This window comes from Macaca nemestrina, chromosome 15, assembly GCF_043159975.1.
Source record: "Macaca nemestrina isolate mMacNem1 chromosome 15, mMacNem.hap1, whole genome shotgun sequence".
Lineage (NCBI taxonomy): Eukaryota > Metazoa > Chordata > Mammalia > Primates > Cercopithecidae > Macaca > Macaca nemestrina.
In genome coordinates this window covers 22,632,307-22,653,200 of record NC_092139.1, presented here as the reverse complement: position 1 = coordinate 22,653,200, position 20,894 = coordinate 22,632,307, and the positions used below count along the sequence as shown (strand labels likewise).

At 39.4% G+C, this 20,894-nt stretch overlaps 1 protein-coding gene across 17 annotated transcripts in view; it reads right to left on the bottom strand.

Annotated features, from left to right (window-relative positions):
* Positions 1–20,894, bottom strand: part of LOC105496374 (protein tyrosine phosphatase receptor type T) — a 1,121,698-nt gene that overhangs the window by 92,139 nt on the left and 1,008,665 nt on the right. The window lies entirely within an intron of this gene.

The window sequence follows — 20,894 nt, the reverse complement described above, 5'->3', positions numbered from 1 at the left end:
TGGGAATGGTTGGTCACCCTAATGCTTTCAATTATACCTGTGGTTGGAGTAGGGGATAAATTTTTCACTTTGCAGCCTTCTGCCTGCCCCCACCTACTGGCTCCTCCAAGAGAGGAGAGGCTACTAATCTGACTGGTCTGAGCTTGAGACACTGATTGGGTCATATTTAATTAGCAGGTGGGGTCATCGTAGGTAGAGTGTAGTCTCCAAAACTTCCTGATTCAGGGTAGTAGGTAAACATCCCCAAAGCAGAGGCTGTCCTTTGGGGACCAGCCAAATAACCCCTGGATTGCCTACAGAAAGATTTCTAAGATTTAGATATATGCACAAGAAAGAAGGGCCCAGGCAAGTTGTTAGCAAAACCTTCCTGACTGTACAGAAGAGAAATACTGCTTACTTTTTCTCCCACGATTTTAGGTAATAGCTAGTATGTGTTCACTGGCATTGCTTAAATGCACCACTTGGCAAACATGGGGGCTGTTTCCTTTCTCCATCACCCCCTTGGGTTCATGAGTTCGACTTACTGAGAACCCACTCTGTGCCAAGGACTATGGTAGGCAGTGGCAATGCAGACAGAAATACTGATTCCACCCTCAAGGCTTGACAGTTTAGCAAGGAAATAGGCAAGAAGAACCAACTGAAGAAAAAGGACAGAGCCTGAGAGATGAAGGCACATTTAGTTAAAAGCAAGGAGGTTGATTAGGAGTAAAAGCTGTGGGTAGAAATGTCAGGGGGGCAACACTGTAAGAGACGATGCAAGGCAGATCCAGAAAGACTGTGAATGTGTAAGACCCTTGAAGCTAGTGTGAACCTGTTGAAAGGTTTTAGGAGGAATCTCCTTCTTTAAAGACTCACACTGTTTCTTGTAGGTGTCCCAGCTGTCATGAATAGCTGTCATCAAAGGCATCCTTCCAGCGAATATCACTCCTGTGATGGTGTGATTGGAAATGGAGAGGAAGGGAGCACTTGTGTTTGATTCATCTAGAGATGGTACAAAGCTACAGCAAGAGCCACAGAGGTATGGATTGTGAATACCTAAAGCTTGGAGTCATGCCATACGCCACGATTTCTAGGAAAGGATGAGCTGAGTCAATGCTAGGAGGCCTGTATTTCCCACCATGTGTGATGGGGACAGATGTCTTCGGAGACCCATAGTCTCCCAGAGGAACTTGGGGCATGGGCTGCATGGGAGACCAGCTGCCTGGGAAAGACAGGCTTCCTAGGAATGGGAACTTGGCTTTTTATGTGTGTGAGAAACGTCAAATGTTTCCAAAACCAACCAAATAGCTGTCAATATGGATATTTTCCCTAAACACATTGCTAGACAGACTGTAAACTTGGTGTCAGCAAAACCAACACTGGAATGGAAAATAAATGCATTGAAATTTAACAACTTGTATTGCTGTAACATTTGCAATAATGTCAATGCCAGTGCTAACGATGCTATGAAGACTCAGAACCAAGGGATTTTCAAGGTTTATTAATCCAACGGGTTAGACTCCCCTTTCCAAAGTATCTTACCTCACCTATTCCCTTATTAACCTCTGATAATGCAGAAGTGATGTCTTTTATCACACTCCATTTCACCAGACGCACTATACTTAATTTTCCATCATTAGGTTTAATGAAAACCCAATTTCACAACTCACTTCTCTCAGGAACCTACAAGTAATGCTACGTTTTTATCAGGCCCAATTAAAAGACGTTATGATGTTCCTATTCGAGAGGGAGCTTTAAAACTAACGTGCAATTCTGCTGCTAATCCAGCAAGGGCACTGGAATTCACATGCTGCTCATAAAATGTAACTCACACCAGCTGGCCCAGGGACAGAGCATTTTTCATTTTTTCTCCTCACCAGCCCCTTAATTTTCATGCCATTTCAACTTCTGATTTATGGGTCTGGTATGTTTATTTATCGTGTAATAATATTTTGGATTTCTTTCACACTGTTTATATAGCTGTTGCCTAACCCTGTGAATTTTTCTGCAGTAACTCTTGTCACTGCCTGCGAGGAGCTTGTGGGATGGGCAGAAGGATTTTGGTGATGTGTATGAGATTTTGGGTTACTGTCTCTCTGATTTCCTCTTTGCTGTCTCTCTGCTCTCTCTTTCTCTTCCTTGGGATCCTAGATTCATCGCCGCCACTGCCCACCCCTGGCCCCTGTCCCACTGCTACCAGCCATATAGAATTCCCTCTACCTTTAGTCACATATTTCCAGTCACTTGCTAGGAATTGCCACTCCAACTGGTTAAGAAATAGTTAATGAATACCTGTACTGTACAATGCACCATGTTAGACACTGTGTTCATACAGGAAGGAGGTATATTCAGGTTTAAATAAGCAGGCCACAGCCCTTGAAGGAGGGGAGAAGAAAATATAAGGTGTGCGTGAATAAGTCTAACTCAGATAGGGAGAGAGAGGCATCTAGGAGATGGAAGAAGGATGTGCCATGGGGTTTGGCAATCTGGAAACATTCTCCAAGCTTTAGGCATTCATGATCCACCTCTGTGTCTCTTGCCATAGCTGTGTACCATCTATGTGAGAGCTGTCCAACAGAACTTTCCACAACAATGGAAGTGTTCTACCTCTATTCTCCACAGTTTGGTGGCCACTAACCACATGTGGCTACTGAGCATCTGAAATGTGGCTAATGAGACAGAGGAACTGAATTTTAAATTTTGTTTCATTTTAATTAATTCAAATGGAAATATCTACAGGTGGCTTATGTCTACTATATTGGGCAGTGCAGATATACAGAAAGAGATAGGGAAATGAAGAGAGTTCTAGAGTCACACAGTAGGGCAAATAGGTCTAGAACAGCACTGACCAGTGAAAATATATTGCAAGTCATGTATGTAATTTAAGATGGTCTTGTGGCAACATTAAATAAGGTGAAAAAGAACACATGAAAGTAATTTCAATAATACAGTTTACCTAACTCCATATATCTGAAATAATATTTCAACATATAATTAGAAAAATTATTAATGCTATATTTTTACATTCTTTATTCACACAAAAGCTTTGAAATCCAATGTGTATTTTACACTTACAGTATATTTCAATTCAGACTGGCCGTATTTCCAGGATTCAACAGACACTGGTAAATCATGGGCTACTGTATGGGACAATGCAGGTGCACACAGACTTATCCAGAGCCAGATCAAGTTCTAAAGAGAGGTAATTTAGAGCTGGAGTAAATGCTAAATAAAAAAACACCGATCCAGTGTAAAACAGCTCTCACCCAGCACCATCCAAAAAAAAAAAATTACATATTGACACCAATGTTCTGTATTTGCACTGTTCAATATGGTAGCCACTGGCCCTCTGTGGCTATTGAGCACTTGAAATGTGCCTACTGGTGCTGAGGAAATGAATGCTTAATTTGATTTTGATTTATTTCAATTTAAATAGCCACAGGTGGCCAGTGGCTACCGTATTGAACAATGTAGATCTACACAATTGCATCCTTAAAATTTTTCTTCAAATAAACTCTCAACTATGTTATTTTGTTTTTACTTTGCCTCATTATGAATGATAGTGCAACATAAAATCATGAATATGATGTGCTAATTTTGTTTTAGTACTCACTAAAATGTTTACATAAATATTTAAGAAGAAGTCTGGGCCGGGTGCGGTGGCTCATGCCTGTAATCCCAGCACTTTGAGAGGCCTAGCTGGGCATATTGCCTAGGTCAGGAGTTTGAGACCAGTCTGGCCAACATGGTGAAACCCCATCTCTACTAAAAGCACAAAAAAATTAGCCAGGCGTGGTAGTGTGCATCTGAAATCCCAGCTACTTGAGAGTCTGAGGCAGGGGAGTTGCTTGAACCAGGGAGGTGGAAGTTGCAGTGAGCCAAAATGGTGCCATTGCACTCCAGCCTGGGGCGACAGAGCAAGACTTTGTCCTAAAAAAAAAAAAAAAAAAAAAAAGGAAAAAAGGGTCTGTTCATGTTGCATGAGAGGAACTCAATCTGCACCCTGAGAAATGTCGAGTCTGGGTCCCAGAATCAGATAGAATGGGGTTTAGATCATTCTTTGGCCAAGTGACAAAACTTTCTGCATCTCATTTTCTTTATCTATAATACAGAGAAAACACATGTTGTAAGGATTCAGAGAGATAGTGCATGCTGAGTGCTCAGTACAGTGCCTGGTATCCAGGAAGCAGTAAAAACCAGTATTTGTTCTGATGATTTTGTACCTAATGTCATTTTGGACATATGAGAATCCACACACTAGAGATGGCATCTAGGGAGTCATTTAGGGCTTCTTTCGCCTTTCCTTGTCTCCTCTCTACTTTCCTTTATGACACACTCCAAAGCCATCTATTTTACTCCATTCCTGCTTCTATTGCCCTCATTCAGGTCTTCATGACAGGACTATTCCATCAGTTTCCTAATGGCCCTTCCTGCTTTCACAGTTCCCTTTACACAGCTTTGATCAAGTCATTTTTCTTAGCAAAAGTCTTCATGGAGTCAAGACAAAATTTCTTAACTACCTAATCAAATTCCTGTAGTTTCTTACCAGTATCAATGTATTTCTTCTATCCCTATTCATCCTAGCTCCATGTGCCCTTTAGGGAAGGAGATATGAAGAGTGATGTGTAAGTAGCTAGAGACTGCTCATTGAGAGGGGAGAGTCTGGGAGAGGAGAGAAGTTTTGAGGTGAGGAGGAGGCTGGGTCACCTGCACGGAGTGGGGATGTGACTGGAACCGACACTGTGGGGGCTGTGGCAACAGCAGGTGTCAGAGTCAAAGCATAGACTCTGAAGATAAAACTTTGGATTCAAATATCCACAGCTTTCTAGTTATAGGACTTCAAATCAGTTACAGCTGACCCTTGAATAACATAGAGGTTAGAGGGACCAACCCACTGTGGAGTTGAAAATCCACGTATAACTTATCATGCCCCCAAAACTTAACTACTAATAGCCTACTGTTGAGCAGAAGCCTTACTGATAACATAAACAGTAGATTAACACACATGTTGTATATGTGTTATATACTGTGTTCCTACAGTAAAGTAAGCTAGAGAAAAGAAAATGTTATGAAGAAAATCATAGGAAGAGAAAATATATTTACTGTTTATTAAGTGGAAGTGGATCATCATACAGTTCTTCATCCTCATTGTCTACACATTGAGTAGACTGAGGAGGAGGAGGAGAAAGAAGAGAGGTTGGTCTTGCTGTCTCAGGAGTGACAGAGGCAGAAGAAAATCCATATATTAAGTAAACCTGTGCAGTTCAAACCCATGTTGTTCAAGGGTAAACATACTTTGAGCCTAAGGTCTTTATTTGTAATTGCTGATAGTGATGACAATGATCATGATTCATCATCATCATCTTCTTTGAGAAGGCTGTTGCAAGGGTTAAATGTGATTCTACTGGAAGAAATCTCAAGGTGGCACCTGGCTAGCAGTCAGTGCCTCCCCTCTTCTCCCTCACAAAATACTAACAAAGCCTCAAGATGATAAACTTATAACAGCTCTGAAATCTAAGTCTATCCACTAATCTATTGCCAGAATTTGGGAAGAAAACTTCTTTATTATTGCAGCAGCACACATCCCATGTGCAGGAAGATATATACTTCATTTTGTAAAAAATTCTCTAAAATCCCTGGAATTGTACAACATCATCTTTCAATTGATTCAACCATAGGTAGTTTCCCCTCCAACATTGGAAGTGATTACATTTCCTTGTTGAAGCATAAGATGAAGCAGTTGGCTTGTGTTTAGGAGTCATGTTGTAAGAATAATCTGTTCTGTGTTTTTGAATTCCAGACTTGCACTAGGGTAGGTGTATGAGATTTGTGACCCCTAAGGAACAGTAGATTCACTCCTCTTACTCAATGTAACAACACATGGATTTACCTTTTCATGTCTTTCTTATGTCTGACCAAACACATAGTAGGGTCGAACTTGTAAAACAAATAGTAATAGAATGCCACTCCACTGTGCCATTTTCTGTGGAGCAGAAACAAACATGATACAATTGACTTTGATAGACTTTGTTACTTGAGATAAAGCCAACCCAATGGCCTGAAGAATAGAAAAGAAATGCTTCCCATTTTCTCATTTGAATTCCTGAGCTCAGAGAATCAAAGAGTGTATCAGCCAAATAGCAGGGCTGGGGCATTTCCAAGCTCTTTCTCCTCCTAAACCTCCATCACTGGGGTCTTTGATATGGTAAAGAAAAAAGATGGTATCTTTGTTTCTGAGATACAGATTCAGTGTCAGGAGGCAATTGCGATGGGAATAGTCATGGGAAAATGCTTCTAGGATTCATTTACTGTTTCTGATAAAGAGATCAATCCTCCTGTTTGTGGGGAGACTGTGAATTCCTTCTTTCACAGCACTCACACCAGATGGAAGGATGGTGTTAGACGCTCTATGTAGGGATGGGGGCTATAAACATCCATTGCTCCTCTTGCTTAAACCACTGCCAGAATTTTGGGAGGAATATTGATGAATTATAGCAGCATCACACATGCCAAGATGGCATGGAATAAAAGGATTCCAACAATAAGTAGGTGGACAGTGAGGCAACAATGAGGATCTGCCTCCTTTGTTTACTGGCAAACACCAGGTCTGGAGAGACTTCTCTTCCTTTAAAGTTAAATAAACAGAAACAAGATAATGTGAGGTCTTAGAAAAAAATTCACCACATTAACAGTAAGGAAAATGACAGCCTGGATGCTGCAAAAAATACAATTAAAAATAAAAAGCCGTCAGTATTGACTGTTTACCCAAGAAGCATCCCCTGTGTTGTTACTTTCTGGCTAAGTTCACCATATGACTTGGTGGGGGCGCAGGCAGGGAATGACCCTACTTCCAGAACAAGGGACAAATCCTGATGTCCCTACACCGTCAAGGTGTTCCGATCCCTTTTGCAAGTTAAATAAAAATCTTTTATATGATATGGGAGGGAAGTTCTATTAGAAGGCTTCTAGGAAAGGTTCTCTTATCTCTAAGAAGGACAATCTGGTGGCCTGTCTCTGCCACTAGACAGTACCATGTCTGGGTGTGATGCCTGGAACTGCTAAAACAATCTTGCATCCATGAGGGGAGCTGGGCTGAGGTTGTCCTCACGCCAAGATGAGATGATGAAGAGGAGAGCTTGAAAGAATGTGGGTCCTCAATGACATTCATGGGCATCTCATTCAACCAACTCTAACACTTGACTTTCTGTCCTAGAAGATAATACATTAACTTACTGCTTACGCCACTTTTATTCTTTTCTTTTTTTTTTTTTTTTTTCTGTTACTGGTATCTTAATCTAAACAACAGAAAGCAGAAATGCATTTTAGGTTCCTTGACGTTTATTGAAAATGAAATGCAAGAAAACATAGAAGAATAAAGGAAGTTAAAGGTGAAATAATAAGACAACAGATTTTTCCAAAAACAGATCAAGTTAAGAAGTAGCTAGAAAAAATATTTACTGGGTGAGGTGAGCAACAATTGTAAAGAAACAAAAATGCAATAGCGGAATTAAAATGGGCATTGGAATCTGTAATGAGAATAAGCAACAAGCAGAAACTTGTAGAGAATTAATTTGAAAAACTTGGAGATTAAAAGGCAAGGAAACCAGAATACAATGTGTGTTTCCTTTGTATCTATCATCTGCTCATGTGTGTTCATGCGTGAAGGCAACAAAAAGACATTTTTAGAGAAAAGAAAACAAATGTATAAAAGACACAATTGGTGTTACAGAAGAAGAGAACAGAATAAATGGAACAGAAGCATATTATGTGTCCTTTCTTATCAGAATACAATATTAAAACAACTCCTTGGCAAAATAAAAACTTAAATCTTCACATGTAAAGAGTTCTCCACCTACAACTTAAAAATAGAGCCTATATTCTGATACAATTGTTTAAATATTATTGATGTAGAAATACTCAGATAAACATCTAGGCTGCAAAATGGCTGTGTATAAAAAATTAGGAACTACGTTAGTCATATTTTTGCCCAAATTTAAATTCCAGAAAACAATGAAACAAAATTTTTCAAGGAAAAATAGTGTGACTAAAAAATTATACAGTAAATAGTTTTTCATGTTTGAAGCCATGGAAGGGCATTCCCTGACACATAAAGATTCAGTAGTTACGTTGGCTCGGATTCTTTTCCAGAGGGTTGGGTAGCTGAGAAAGCTAGTCAAGGATGTGAGTCCAGAAATAGAGAAAAAAACATCCACAAGAATGGAAGAAGTCTTTTTATAAAAAAACTGATTTGGCAGACATAGATATGAGTGTACAAATCACAATAAATGTCAATCAAAACAGAATGAGCTATAAGAAGTAATTCTTAAATCAGATTTAAAAATCTAATATAAAAATTCTTGGCTAAAATTTCCAATTGTATTAACAAAAACCAGGAAGTAGGTGACTGATACATCACTAGGAATAAAAGTATATTATCTTCTTCACCTTTCATAATGGATAGTCAGTGTGTACAATTTCAACCCTGACACTCTTAACTGAAAAATGCAATTTTAAGTGAATATGTGTGTACTGTAGAGGGGTGTGTGTGTGTGTGTGTGTGTGTGTGTGTGTTTAAGGCATCAACTACTAGCATAACAAGAAGAATGAACAGGATTCAAATGGAGATAAAAAACAAAACAAAGAAAACCCTAACTTCTACTATAGGTGCATCTGGCATCCAAATTTTGTTACTTGTTTGATAGAAGCACCTGCCAACATAGAAATCAACATTAAAAAAACTGTGTAATACCACTGAAAACTACGCTCTCCTGACAAGCAAATGAGAAATCATCCTGTAGAGGTATTTTCATAATCCAAGGCACATTAATTCCCACAGAACCAACTTGCCTCCACTAAAGATGAACTCACAGTAAAAAATAAATTATAAAGAATGACAAGAGCCTTGTAAGGAAGCTTATCCCCATAGGAGAGAGTCAGAAGTCATGATACACAGAAAAATACACCTCGCAAGAATTGAAAATAATAAAACAATCCAAGAGACTATTAAGTAAATACATTTAGATTGATTAAAGATAAAAAAGAAGGAATATGAACCATTGCAATAATGCATACATGATAGAAAAAGGACAGGTGGGTTTGAAAAATACACATTCAGCTTCTTGAGATAAAAAACATAGTCACTGAAAATAGAAAGTAAATATGTATATAAGAACAGACATTCATGGAACATAATACAAGTTAAAGATACAGCAGAGGAGCTGGAAAAAACAGCAAAAGCTGGCTCTTTACTTTGAAAACACCAACAAATTAGACAAACCTCTGCCAAAAAATGATTAAGGAAAAAAAGACACAAATAAGCCACTTCACAGTTGTTAGATACTGATAGAGCATTTTTAGCCCAGGCTTAGACTGGAGGATGATTAATGACCAGAGAAGTCCTGAGACACATCTCAAGACTCTGATGGACATGGTCCGGGTCAGCTGGTAAACACCAGCCCATCACCAGGGTGCTAGCTTTTTGAAAAAGAAGTCGTATTTTGAGATTATAGGTTCACATGCAAATGTAAGAAATAACATAAATGGGTCTTAAATACACTTCACCCAGTTTTCCCCAATGTTAGCACTTGTGTAACTATAGTACAATATTATAATCAGAAAATTGACATATATTTTACTGATCTCATTAAGATTTCATTAGTTTTACATGTGCTCATGTGTATGTTTATGCAATTTTATCACACGTGTAGATCTGTGTGACCACCATCACAGTCAAGATGCAGAAATGGTTACATCACAAGGATCTCTCATGCAATGGAACATTAGCTTTGAGTCTCTCTCTTGTTTCTACATGATCCCTGGTTACTAGATTCTGGGAGACTGCAGCAATAATGAAAAGAATTGTCTCTCAGTGAAATGCCAAACTCTGCTAGGGATTGACAAACCGGGATCCCATCTTTCCTGATGCTCCTTTAATCCAGGCTTCCACAAGACCACAACATGTGGTTGGTCATACATGCTGTGCACTGTTCAATTTTAGAGGGTGCCATTCCTTTCACGGCCCTGCTTTTGTGATCTACAAAAGCCATCAATCTTTACTTGTTCCAGTGACTAGCGGTTGTTATTTTCATTTTGAGTAAATCAAGTGGAAAGTTTCACCCATCTGGTCTAGAGGGGAAGCAATAAGCAAACATTAGTTTATGGACTTAGTTCCCTAAGAGCTAAGGCAGAGTTAAGAAACAAGACCTCTGTTCAGAGTTTCTTCTATGTGTCTGGAGTGAACTGGGTCACCATGAAGGGTTTTGTGTATGTCATGTGTGTGGGGAGTGTGCGTATCCTGGCAAGTATGTGAGTTTTCCCTTACCTGTTCTCCAGCCGGATATAAATGGCTTTTTATCTGTTTTAGAAAATAAACATCTAGGTATAATTTTGTTCAAAAAAGGGTTTCACTATTTTTTTAAAAAAACTTTCAAAATAATTTTTTTCTTTTTGTCAAAATTCTATCAAAATCAGTGAGGAAACAGGCAGCAAAAATGCTGATACCAGTGTTTCACAGCATAGGTTGTATAAACAATACATTTGAAAAGAAATGAAAACTCGTTGAGTTTGCTAGAGCAACAGATGTTTAGTAGTGATAGGGATTCTCTGTGGCTGGCCTTAACCACTTAGTGATCAAACTAGGAAGTGAGGGAATAAAGCTGAGGGGTATGCATGGGATCCTGGAAATATGTTGTTGTACCACAAATAAGAAGGGATATAATTAAGGGCTTTTTAAGTGTTTTAACTGTTGCACACTGGAAACATAAGCCCTTTTTGGTAACATGTAAGTTGATCGTTTAATTCTTGCATATTCACCATCCATTTATACTTTCAGAGACACTTACATTTGAAAATAATGGCCTTGAAAAATGCTGAACTTTGACCAGTAGAAAAACAACCCATAAACAGACAATGAAACATACGCCTAAAGAATTTTGTAAACTGATGATAAGGTAGAGTACAAATATTGGTTGGCAAAGAATGTATTCCCAGAGAGTGTATTCTTTTTCAGAAAAGAATGAAGTATATTAAAATAAGATGAAACTGCAAGGTGGCTTAGTGTTTGAAAGATTAATATTATTAGAAAGTTACTTCATGCTATCAGTAAGAAGTTCTGCATGTGACTATGGCTTGTTAACATAAATAGCATATGCAAAAGAACTTGGAAGAACATGCCTCGGTCAGTAAGTTACTCAAAGCATAAATAATAAAGAAAGGTAAATCACACAGTTTTAATATTTTTGCAAGCATGAAGAGAGTGATAAGGGTATGGCATTTCAGAGCAGTTTATATGGAAGGAAAGACGGATTCAATGAGGAAGGATCTGAGTTATAGATAAAGGGATTGATTGAGGCAGCAAGCACAAGAAATGGAAAGTGACCCTGCATGTCAGTTCTGTGTTTCACAGAGCCACTACCAGCGTAAATAAAACCCGGTATTGGTAGATCCATGTGGACTCACCTGCCCCTATTCTCAAACCATCACTTAAAGGAAAACTTGGGCAGATGAACTTAACCTCAAAGTGGGGCCCTGTGTTGGCTGGGACTGCCAGCAACTTGGACAGTCTTCTGCCTTGAAAATTCTAGAGTGTTAGAAGAACCTGACATATTGAGGAAAACAGCAAGTCCAATAGGAAAGACAGAGAGGCTCACACCATACTCTCTGAAGATAGGGAAGTGGTCTAACGTGTACAGACTTTGGACACGAATAGCCCTGAGTGAGAACCCTGACACCGCCACTCATTGCCTGTGTGACTTTGGGCAAGTTACTCAATCTCTCTGAACCTGTCTCTGCAAAGCATTTATGGCTGGTATCTCTGAAAACTGGAGATAGAAAGAGAAAATCAAGCACTGATTTATAATTGTTAGAAGCTCAACACATCATAGGTTATAACTGTTAGAAGCTCAACACATCAGAGGTTAACACAACAGAAGAAGAGATAGTCATTGCTCTCCATGGCCAGGATCCTCAGATCTGCTGCCCCTCTCTTTCCAGATTCATGGTGGCTGAAACAGCATCCTTACAACTCCTTGAATCCCCTCTTCCTTCTCCCTGTTCTTTTCTCCAAAATAAGGCATGAGAGCTTTTTCAAAGGCCAAAGTTGAGCATGTCACCTCCTTGCTCAAACTTTTTATTGGATGCCCGCTGTCCTTTGGCTATGTTCCAGATTTAAAATATTTAATATGGCTTCAAGGCTATGATTGGTCTAGCTCTCACTCATCTCATTTGCCTCATCTTATGTCTCTGTGTCCTTTGCCCACTAGGCTGCAGCCATACTGTCTCCTCACTGAATTCTTGCCCACCCGAGAATCTGTACAGGATGTGCTATTCTCCTGGAGTGTTTATAACTTTACCCCCAAACTTCCAAGGCCACGTGGACTCCTATTCACCCCTCAGCACTCAGCTTAAGTCACTTCCTCTTCTAGAAGAAACAAACCAATCTGTGGTAGGAATGAATGGTGGTTACCAACTGGGTTGAGTAGGGGCAGGGATTGGCTGGGAATGGGCATGAGGGATCTTCCTGGCAAGTCTGTATATTACAAGGGGGCTGGATTGCACAGTGTATGCAATTGTTGAACTCATAAAATGGAAAACCGAAGATATGTGTGTTTCTTTGGAAGTAAATTTTATCTCAAAGAAAAAAAACAAACAGACTTTTGAGTCTGCATTAATGATGTGCACAGTTAAATACTGGGAGGAAAGGGAAGTGTAGTGATGTCTAAAATTTCCTTTGATATGCATAAAAAATTAAGATGGATTGAAGGATGGATATATGGGAAGATAGGTAATAAAATAAATATAGTAAAATGTTAATAGTAGAATCTAGGGGATGACTGGTCACTAAAAATATTTTAACTTTTCTGAATGAAGATATCATGGAAGACATCCCTGTCTGCCTCCATCCCCATCTGAGGGTCCCATGTTATATCCTAACAGTATCATTTTCATGAATTACAATATATATATTCCTGAACATACATCACCTTCATGAATTACTATAGTTATTGAATAATAGTGAGATTAGTATCTTATCCTTCACCAGACTGTAAGCTCCATGAAGATAGGTATTATATCTGTGTTGTTTACCAGTGTATCTCCAGAATCTAGTGCCTACTCTGGAAACACTCATTTGTTAGGTACACCTCGCTCTCTGAAATCCACCCTCCACCTTATTGATAAATACAGTGTTTGTTTATCTTCAAGGTTCATCTGTCATGCCTTCTAATTCCTTTGGTGAGGATATCATGATCTCTATTTCCTGCCTCAGTTCCATTTGCCTTGGTGAGTGTGGGGAGCTTGATAAGCCACATTTACTCAAAATGCATATCTTCTCCAGATGAGCTTCTGGTGATTTTAACTACACCCAGATCCAAAGCTCTTCTCTCAGAGTGAAAATGTTCAGCTTCACTGTGGTTCCAGGTTGGACTGGACATGATTTGGAGTTTCTCATTGGCTCCAGGGTTGTGTGTGCACTAAAAACAACTGACCCAGAATTTTGTATTATGTATATATCACCAAACTCCATAACCTGCACACTCATGGGAAGATGTGTGATAGAAGGAAAAGACTTTAAGTCATGCCTCACACTGAAAATACAGGCTGCTTTTATTTTCTATCTCTCATTCATCAAAATCATAATAAGACTAAGGAATGCAAAATAGTTGCAGAGTAATACTTAGCTAAACTAGAAAAACTCAATTTTGACAGGTTTTTACAATCTTCAGCCTGACAGGTGACTTTGTCTTTTGTTGATGTGCAAGAAAGAGAAAATGAAATAACTAAACTTGCCTGAAAGAGGAAATTTAAATGTGCAATGGATGTTTGAAAGAGTTTGCCATCGTCATGGGTAGATAAAAGCTTCCTTTCTCCATTTCAAACTATGTCCTCGATACTTAGGCTGAGTTTGTGGATATAATGAACTACAAAGACAACGGGACATTAAGACAATGGAAAGAACTCCGTTTGAAAGTTACAAGACCTGAGTTTTCATCCTGGTGTTACCACTAAGTTATCTTGCACAATTACCTTCACCTTTGTGGATCTTAATTTTAAAACTAGGCAGCTGAATTAGACCAATGCTTCTCAAGGTATAATGTACATATCTAGAGATCTTCTATAGGCAGATTCGAATTCAGTGGGCTGAAGTGTGGCCTGAGAGCCTGCATTTGTAACAAGCTCTCAGGTGATGCTGATGATGCTGGTCCATGGACCACACCTGGAGTAGTGAGGGATGAGGTGGTCCCTAAGGAAGCTTCCAGTTAAAAGATACAATATGTTTTTTAAGATTCTAGAACTTCTCATAAAAAAGCAAACATTCTTTCTGCTCTTACTGAATGAATGTAGTAGTACAGCTTAGTATTGTTCAAAACCAACCAAAAATGCAACTAATTAAAGCTGATGGCCTTAACCCTGGAAAGAACAGATACCTAACACTCTCATAAGAATGAATAAAGCAGTGTGTCCCCATCAAGGTTCAGCCTGGTTGATCCTCAGCTGCTGCATTATAGAGGTTGATCACTGAAATGCCAAACTACTTTGTTTATATAGTAGATTCCAAATCCTAGTACTGTACAAGAGTCATTCAAAGAATGTATTAAATATAGATTCCTTTGCTCCATACTCTAGGCATAAGGATTTAGTGGCTTTAGTTTGGGGCCAGTCACGTTTTGGGAATCATTGTTATAACCATTTTATGGGGGGCAGGATAGCACCTAGGGAAGAAAAATGGTAAGTTTGACCCAATTCCTTATTGAGAACATGGTAAAGATCTTTCTGTCTGTCTCCCTCCCTCCTTCCCTCCCTTCTCCCTTCCCTCCCCCCTTCTCCCTTCCCTCCCCACCCCTTCCCTCCTCTCTTTTTTCTTTCTTTCCTTTCCCCCTCCACTCCCCTTCCTTTCCATTCCTCTCTTTCCCTCTCTCCCTCCCTCCCTCCTTTCTTTCTTCTTTCTTTTCCTTTTCCTTTCTTTCTCTCTTTCTTTCTTTTCCTTCCTTCCTTCCTTCCCTTCTTTCTTTCTTTCTCCTTCCTTCATTCCTTCCTTCCCCTTCCCTTCCTTTTCTTTCTTTTCTTTCTTTCATGGAGTCTAGATCTGTCACCCAGGCTGGAGTGCAGTGGCATGATCTTGACTCAATGCAACCTCCACCACCTGGGTTCAAGTGACTCTCCTGCCTCAGCCTCCAGAGTAGCTGAGATAACAGGTGCCTGCCACCACACCCAGCTAATTTTTGTATTTTTAGTAGAGACAGTTTCACTGTGTTGGTCAGGCTGTTCTCAAACTCCTGACCTCGTGATCCGCCTGCCTTGGCTTCCCAAAGTGCTAGGATTACAAGCGTGAGCCACCGTGCCCAGCCAGAAGATCTGTTTTTCAAGCCTACTTGCCAGCCTCTGAAGAATCCTAGTGACTTCTCATAGTAATAAAGGTGTGCAAGTCACAAGAGAGTCAATGTTATAGGGAAGCAGTCTCTGAATAATTGCCCTTATGGGATGTCAAAGCTTTGAGGATCCCTGACAGCTGCAATGAGAGGTCTGGACTGTAATTCCTATCCTTCTTGTCTATTGAAATGCATCAGAAGAACCAGGGTTAAATCCTGGCTCTACTACTTATTAGTCAAAGGCTTTGGGCAAATTAATATAACATCTCACATGTTAAGCCATGTATTAGTTATCCACTGCTACCTGACAAACTACCCCCAACCACAGCAACTTAAAATAACAAACATATATGATCTCAGTTTCTGCAGATAGAAATCTGGTTGCAGCCTAGATGTGTATCTCTGGCTCAAGGTCTTTTGTGAGGTTGCACTCAGGCTGACAGCTGTGGCAATGATCTCATCTGAAGACTCAGCTGGGAGAGAATTCAAGTTAACTGATTTCATATTTACTGACATGATACTGGCAGATTCATTTTTTCATGGGCTACTGCAGTATGGGACTCAGTTCCTTGCTGGCTGTTGGCTGGGCATCTCCCTCAATTTCTTGCCAAGTGGGCCTCTTCATAGGGCAACTTACAACATGGTAGCTAGCTTCCCAAGGAACAGGAAGTGGGAGTGAGAGACAGCACCCAAGATAAAAGCCACAGCCTTCTTAAAGACAAATCTTGAAAGGGACATCTCATCACTTTATCATATTCTATTCATTGGAAGCCAGTCACTAGATTTAGGCTGCAATGAGGAAGGGCGTTATATAAGAATGTGGCATAGGAGGCAGGGATCATTGGGGCCATCTTAAAGGGTGCCAACCACGAATGCTAATATCACTCTGCAATGTTTTTATGAGAACCCAAAGAGGTAATGTTGATGAAAGAGAATTTAAATATACACATATAAGAGTATATTATAATAATTCATTTCAAGGGGTACAATCAAAATCTTCCAGCTGACTTTGCTTAGCTTTGCCAAGTATTCTGAGCCATTAACTTAATAAAAGATTTTTAATTCATGAAAGCTTCTAAAGTACCCTCTTTACACTTTTACAAAGAGTTTTCCAAGTTCTGATTTTTCAAGGAAAGTAAATGGTTTAATTTTGCTTACCACATGAATTGCCATTGACAACAATCTTTAATCATTAAAGAGTTAACAATGCACTTTCAATTGCTTTACCCAGATAAAAAATGCATTCCCTAAGAAAATGAATTAACCACATAATTGACAGCCGATTCCAGTAATAGAACACTAATTAAGTGATAATTCTAAGTAAAAAGTATAATGTGATGAATTTGCTAAACAATGGCCTAATAAATTTTCATGCTAAATAAATGGCTTGGAATGGTGACTAAACACTCACCACATTTAGGGTCAGTTGAAAAAGCAGTGATGCTTTCAGAAAACAATGACAGAAGTGACTGTGCCAGCTAACATCCTTAACAGTATTACACTGGGCTCTTTGCCAAGCAGGGCTAAGTGACTAAGTCTGAATGGGGTAGGTGTACCGGAATCTGGGGGGCTGGAGCAATCACCATGGTGATAGTATGGGTGACTAGCCTAAATGAAGGCTTGGATTAGCCCAGTATAGCCAGTTGTAATAATAGCAGAACTCAGCAATAGGCAAGTAGATGGAAAATTCAATGCCAGATCGTCTTGAGCTAAAGAAGATCAGGGTCAGCACCAAGGACAGATCCTGAATGCAGTGGCTCCAGGGGAGATTCCTGCAGATAGACATGTTTTGTCATAAACAAGGAAGTCAAAGATTACAGTTTTCTCCTTACCCCAGAAGGCTAGGCTAGTGGTGAGACTCAGCTCTCATAGGCACAAGGGTCTTCACTATTTTTTGGAAGCACCATGGTTTCAACCCATTTAATTTACAACATTGCCTTCTGAAAGGATCTGAATTCAGAGGAGAAGTCCATATTTCTGATGGGTTCCACTGGTTTTGACTGACCTTTACAGCTGGAATGGGGTTCTAGCTTTCACATATCAGGCACATGCTTGCCTTGAGAGCCTCTAATAGAGACACTCTTTCCTGACATGGCTCACATCTCTTACCTTTTTAGTCTTTAGTCAGATATCATCTTCTATAAAACTGCAGTCCTCCTCTACTTATGACACCTGATCCCATTCAGCATGTTCTATTGTTTCAGAGCACCCTCACTTGTTATTATATCATATCATATAATGTACTTATCTTTTGATGTCCATTGCTTATTTCCTGTCTTTCTTTCCACTTCCTACCATCAATGGAACGTAAGCTCTAGAAAGACAGGGAATTTTTAATTTCTGTATTCTTCACTGATGTAGATTAAGAGCCTATAGTATGTCGGGCACATAGTAGGTGCTCAACAAACCTTGTTGAATAAATGAGTGGCAGCACATTCTGAAGCTTGTTACACTCTAACCTCTGAAGAGAGTAGTGAAATCTTAGAAATCAGTGGAGTAAACAAGAGCCTATATCCTCTGATTTTAAGACACCACTGTCCCAGTATTCCATCCTCTTAGTGGCTTCAGAGATGTCTGCATATTTCTCATTATTTGGGATGGGGTATATTATAGTAGTAGGATCATATGCAAGAGAGAGATTAAGTTTAAGTCCCAGCTCTACTACTAACAGCTATGTGACTTTGAGCAAGTTATTTAATCTCCCTGAGCCTCAATCTCCACATGTGTGAAAGAAGCCTAGTACCAACAATAACCATCACCTCATAGGTTGTAAGGATTAAATGATGTAACATATGCACAGCATCTAGCATAGTCCTCGGTACATAGTTAGGGCTCAATAAAAATTAGTCTCTTCTACTTTCCCATTTAAATACAATATGATACATCCCTTGATACATAAGAGTAAATTGACTTTTCAGATTATGTCAGATATTGGGAAGGCTCAAGAGGGCATGAAATTGTAGAAGGGTAAGCTGTGACTGGGGAAGTGTAAAAGGCTAGAAGCTTAGAGCCCTCTGGAGGACAGAGGGGAGATCACAAGGGTAGGGGCAGCAGGGGCCACAAAGTGGGTGTTCCCTCTGTTTTCCAGGGCTACACTGAGTGGTAGAGAGTCCAAGGAAGTCAGTATTTGGTGATGGGGTGTTTAGAACTGATGACTAGGACAAAGACACCAGGATCAGGACTTTCTAAGAAATGGAGGTGCAAAGTACACCATATATCTTTTCAAGACTAGTTGATGGTCCCCTCCCTTGTCCTCCTCCCTCAACCTTCCTCTATGGGATTAAAATCTAAGAGTAACCCTAGTCATCGCTATGTCTGCAGGTCCTCATAGTCCTAGCAATGCATAAGATCAGCTGACTGAATACTGAATAGTGAAAGTGAACCACTGTGATCGCTCCTGACTTAAAATTAGCATAATGATTCATTCAACAAATACCATTCAATCATATTCATATGCCAAGTACCATACTAATCTCCAGGTATATAGTAGTAGTCCGGACAGAAGTGGTCTGTGCAATCATGGTTTAAAAGTCTGGTGAAGATGACAGACATTAACCAACACATTATTAAATGAATAAACATTTGCATACAAGATATTTCTGACACATGCTAGGAGGGACTAGAATGTAATAAACTTAAAAAAAAAACAAGTGGCCACTGTTTAGATAGAAAATTTAGTGAATCCATCAAAATAAGGCATTTAATCATAGACCTGAAGGATAAAAAGTGGCTAAACAGTGAAATATAGAGTGGAAGACTGTTCTGGAAAGAGCAAACATAATTGTGAAAGCTATATTTTGGGAAATGCTTAGTGTTTTCAAAGAACAGGAAGGAGGTCAATATGACTGGACTATACTGAGCAAGACAGAGTAGCCAGAGATGAGACTAAAGATGTTGACAGAAGTCATACCATTCTAAGCCTTGTAGGCCACAAGGTTCATTTTTACTTCATCTGGAGGGCAATGGAAAACCGATAACGAATTTTTGGTTGAGTAATGGCATTGTGAGTTTACATTTTAAAACTGAAGAACAGGCTAGGCAAATGGCTATTTCATAAATAAAGCATAACAAAGATACTGAGTTATTGGTATGCATCTGCAGATGGATCAATTTGAAAGGAGAATTATGGGATAGAATGAGAAGAGTTACAGAGAAGGTGCCAGGGACCAGATATGCAAGTGTGTGTATTTGCTAGAACACAGCTGGCTGAAGATTCACTGGGTGACCATTTGGGTCCCCACTGCAGCAGAGACAGAAGTGACTGTTAGTTTGGAATGACTTTTACTTTCTGAGTCTCTGTAATGTCTGTACATCAGTGGGAATTTTATCTAACCTAGGTCAAAGATCCTGAAGATAAAAGAAGGTTTCACCTTGGAAAAACTCAACTGGTCCAATGATATATTAACTGAATAAGGACACTCATTTCAAAGTCAGACATGTCCAAAAATGTCCAGGTACCAAACCCTCAAAATATTGACTAATCAGTACAATATGGAGCAAGCAGGGAGATCTAGTCAATACTCTCAGCTTAAAAATGGTTTCAAGAATGGAAGGCCATAGAACACCTTCTCTACCATTGCTTCATTACAAAGAGTTGGCTATACCTGTTGGGTTGTAGTGACTGTTAATCCTACAGGCAGGTGTGTGTGTGTGTGTGTGTGTGTGTGTGTGATCAAATTTCCATGTGCACCAGTATTTTGTGCTGTCACTTTCCTTGAAGTCTGATATGTGCAGAAACAATACTTACTTAAAGCTTTATCCACTCCCACTCTCCAAAACATTTACCTCACTATCACTAAGATGATCTTTCTAAAACTGGATTCCTTTTAGTCCAGTTTTCTTTCTGCTTCTTATGTTAGCTCCTTGCAGAAACATAATACATTTGCAAGTCCCTAGTATTCGAGACCCCAGTTCCTGATTACCTCTTCAGGTTCACCTTTTACCACTTAATCCTATGGTTCTAATATTTCAAGTACTACAGAGAAGCCAAACCTTGTATAATTATAAGTGCAGTGTAAGGAAGGTCTTACTGGGAACCTAACGGCAAGGAAGACCAGCACCATGGATAGAGACACTGACACCATCCCCTGCCCTTCACACTGTCTTTCAGGATGTAGGAAGAAGTTAACATTACTGACGTCTTTTGGACTCTGGATGTTAGGGAATACATTTATACTCACAAGGAATTATACAAGAGAGCAAAAACTATAGATTTGTAAAATTTGCAGAGACTACCAAACTACGTGCTTGTAATGGCAGAATTATCACTCTAATCCAAGTGGAAAAAGGAGATTTTGAAAATATTCCTATTATTGACTATATTAGCCAAGGAGACTTTCCCACCTCTATGCCCCTGTGTATGTATTCTCTTATTTTAGAATAATGTGGTAGCTTGTCTCCAGGATGACCACAATTGATTCCTTCTCTTCCTATATGCATATGCCATTTTTCCTATAGGAAGGTTGAGTCTGCTCCTCTACTTAAATTTAGGCTAATGTGTGACTGCTTTTAATAATGATATACAGCAGAAGTGAAGCTGGCTAGTTCTGA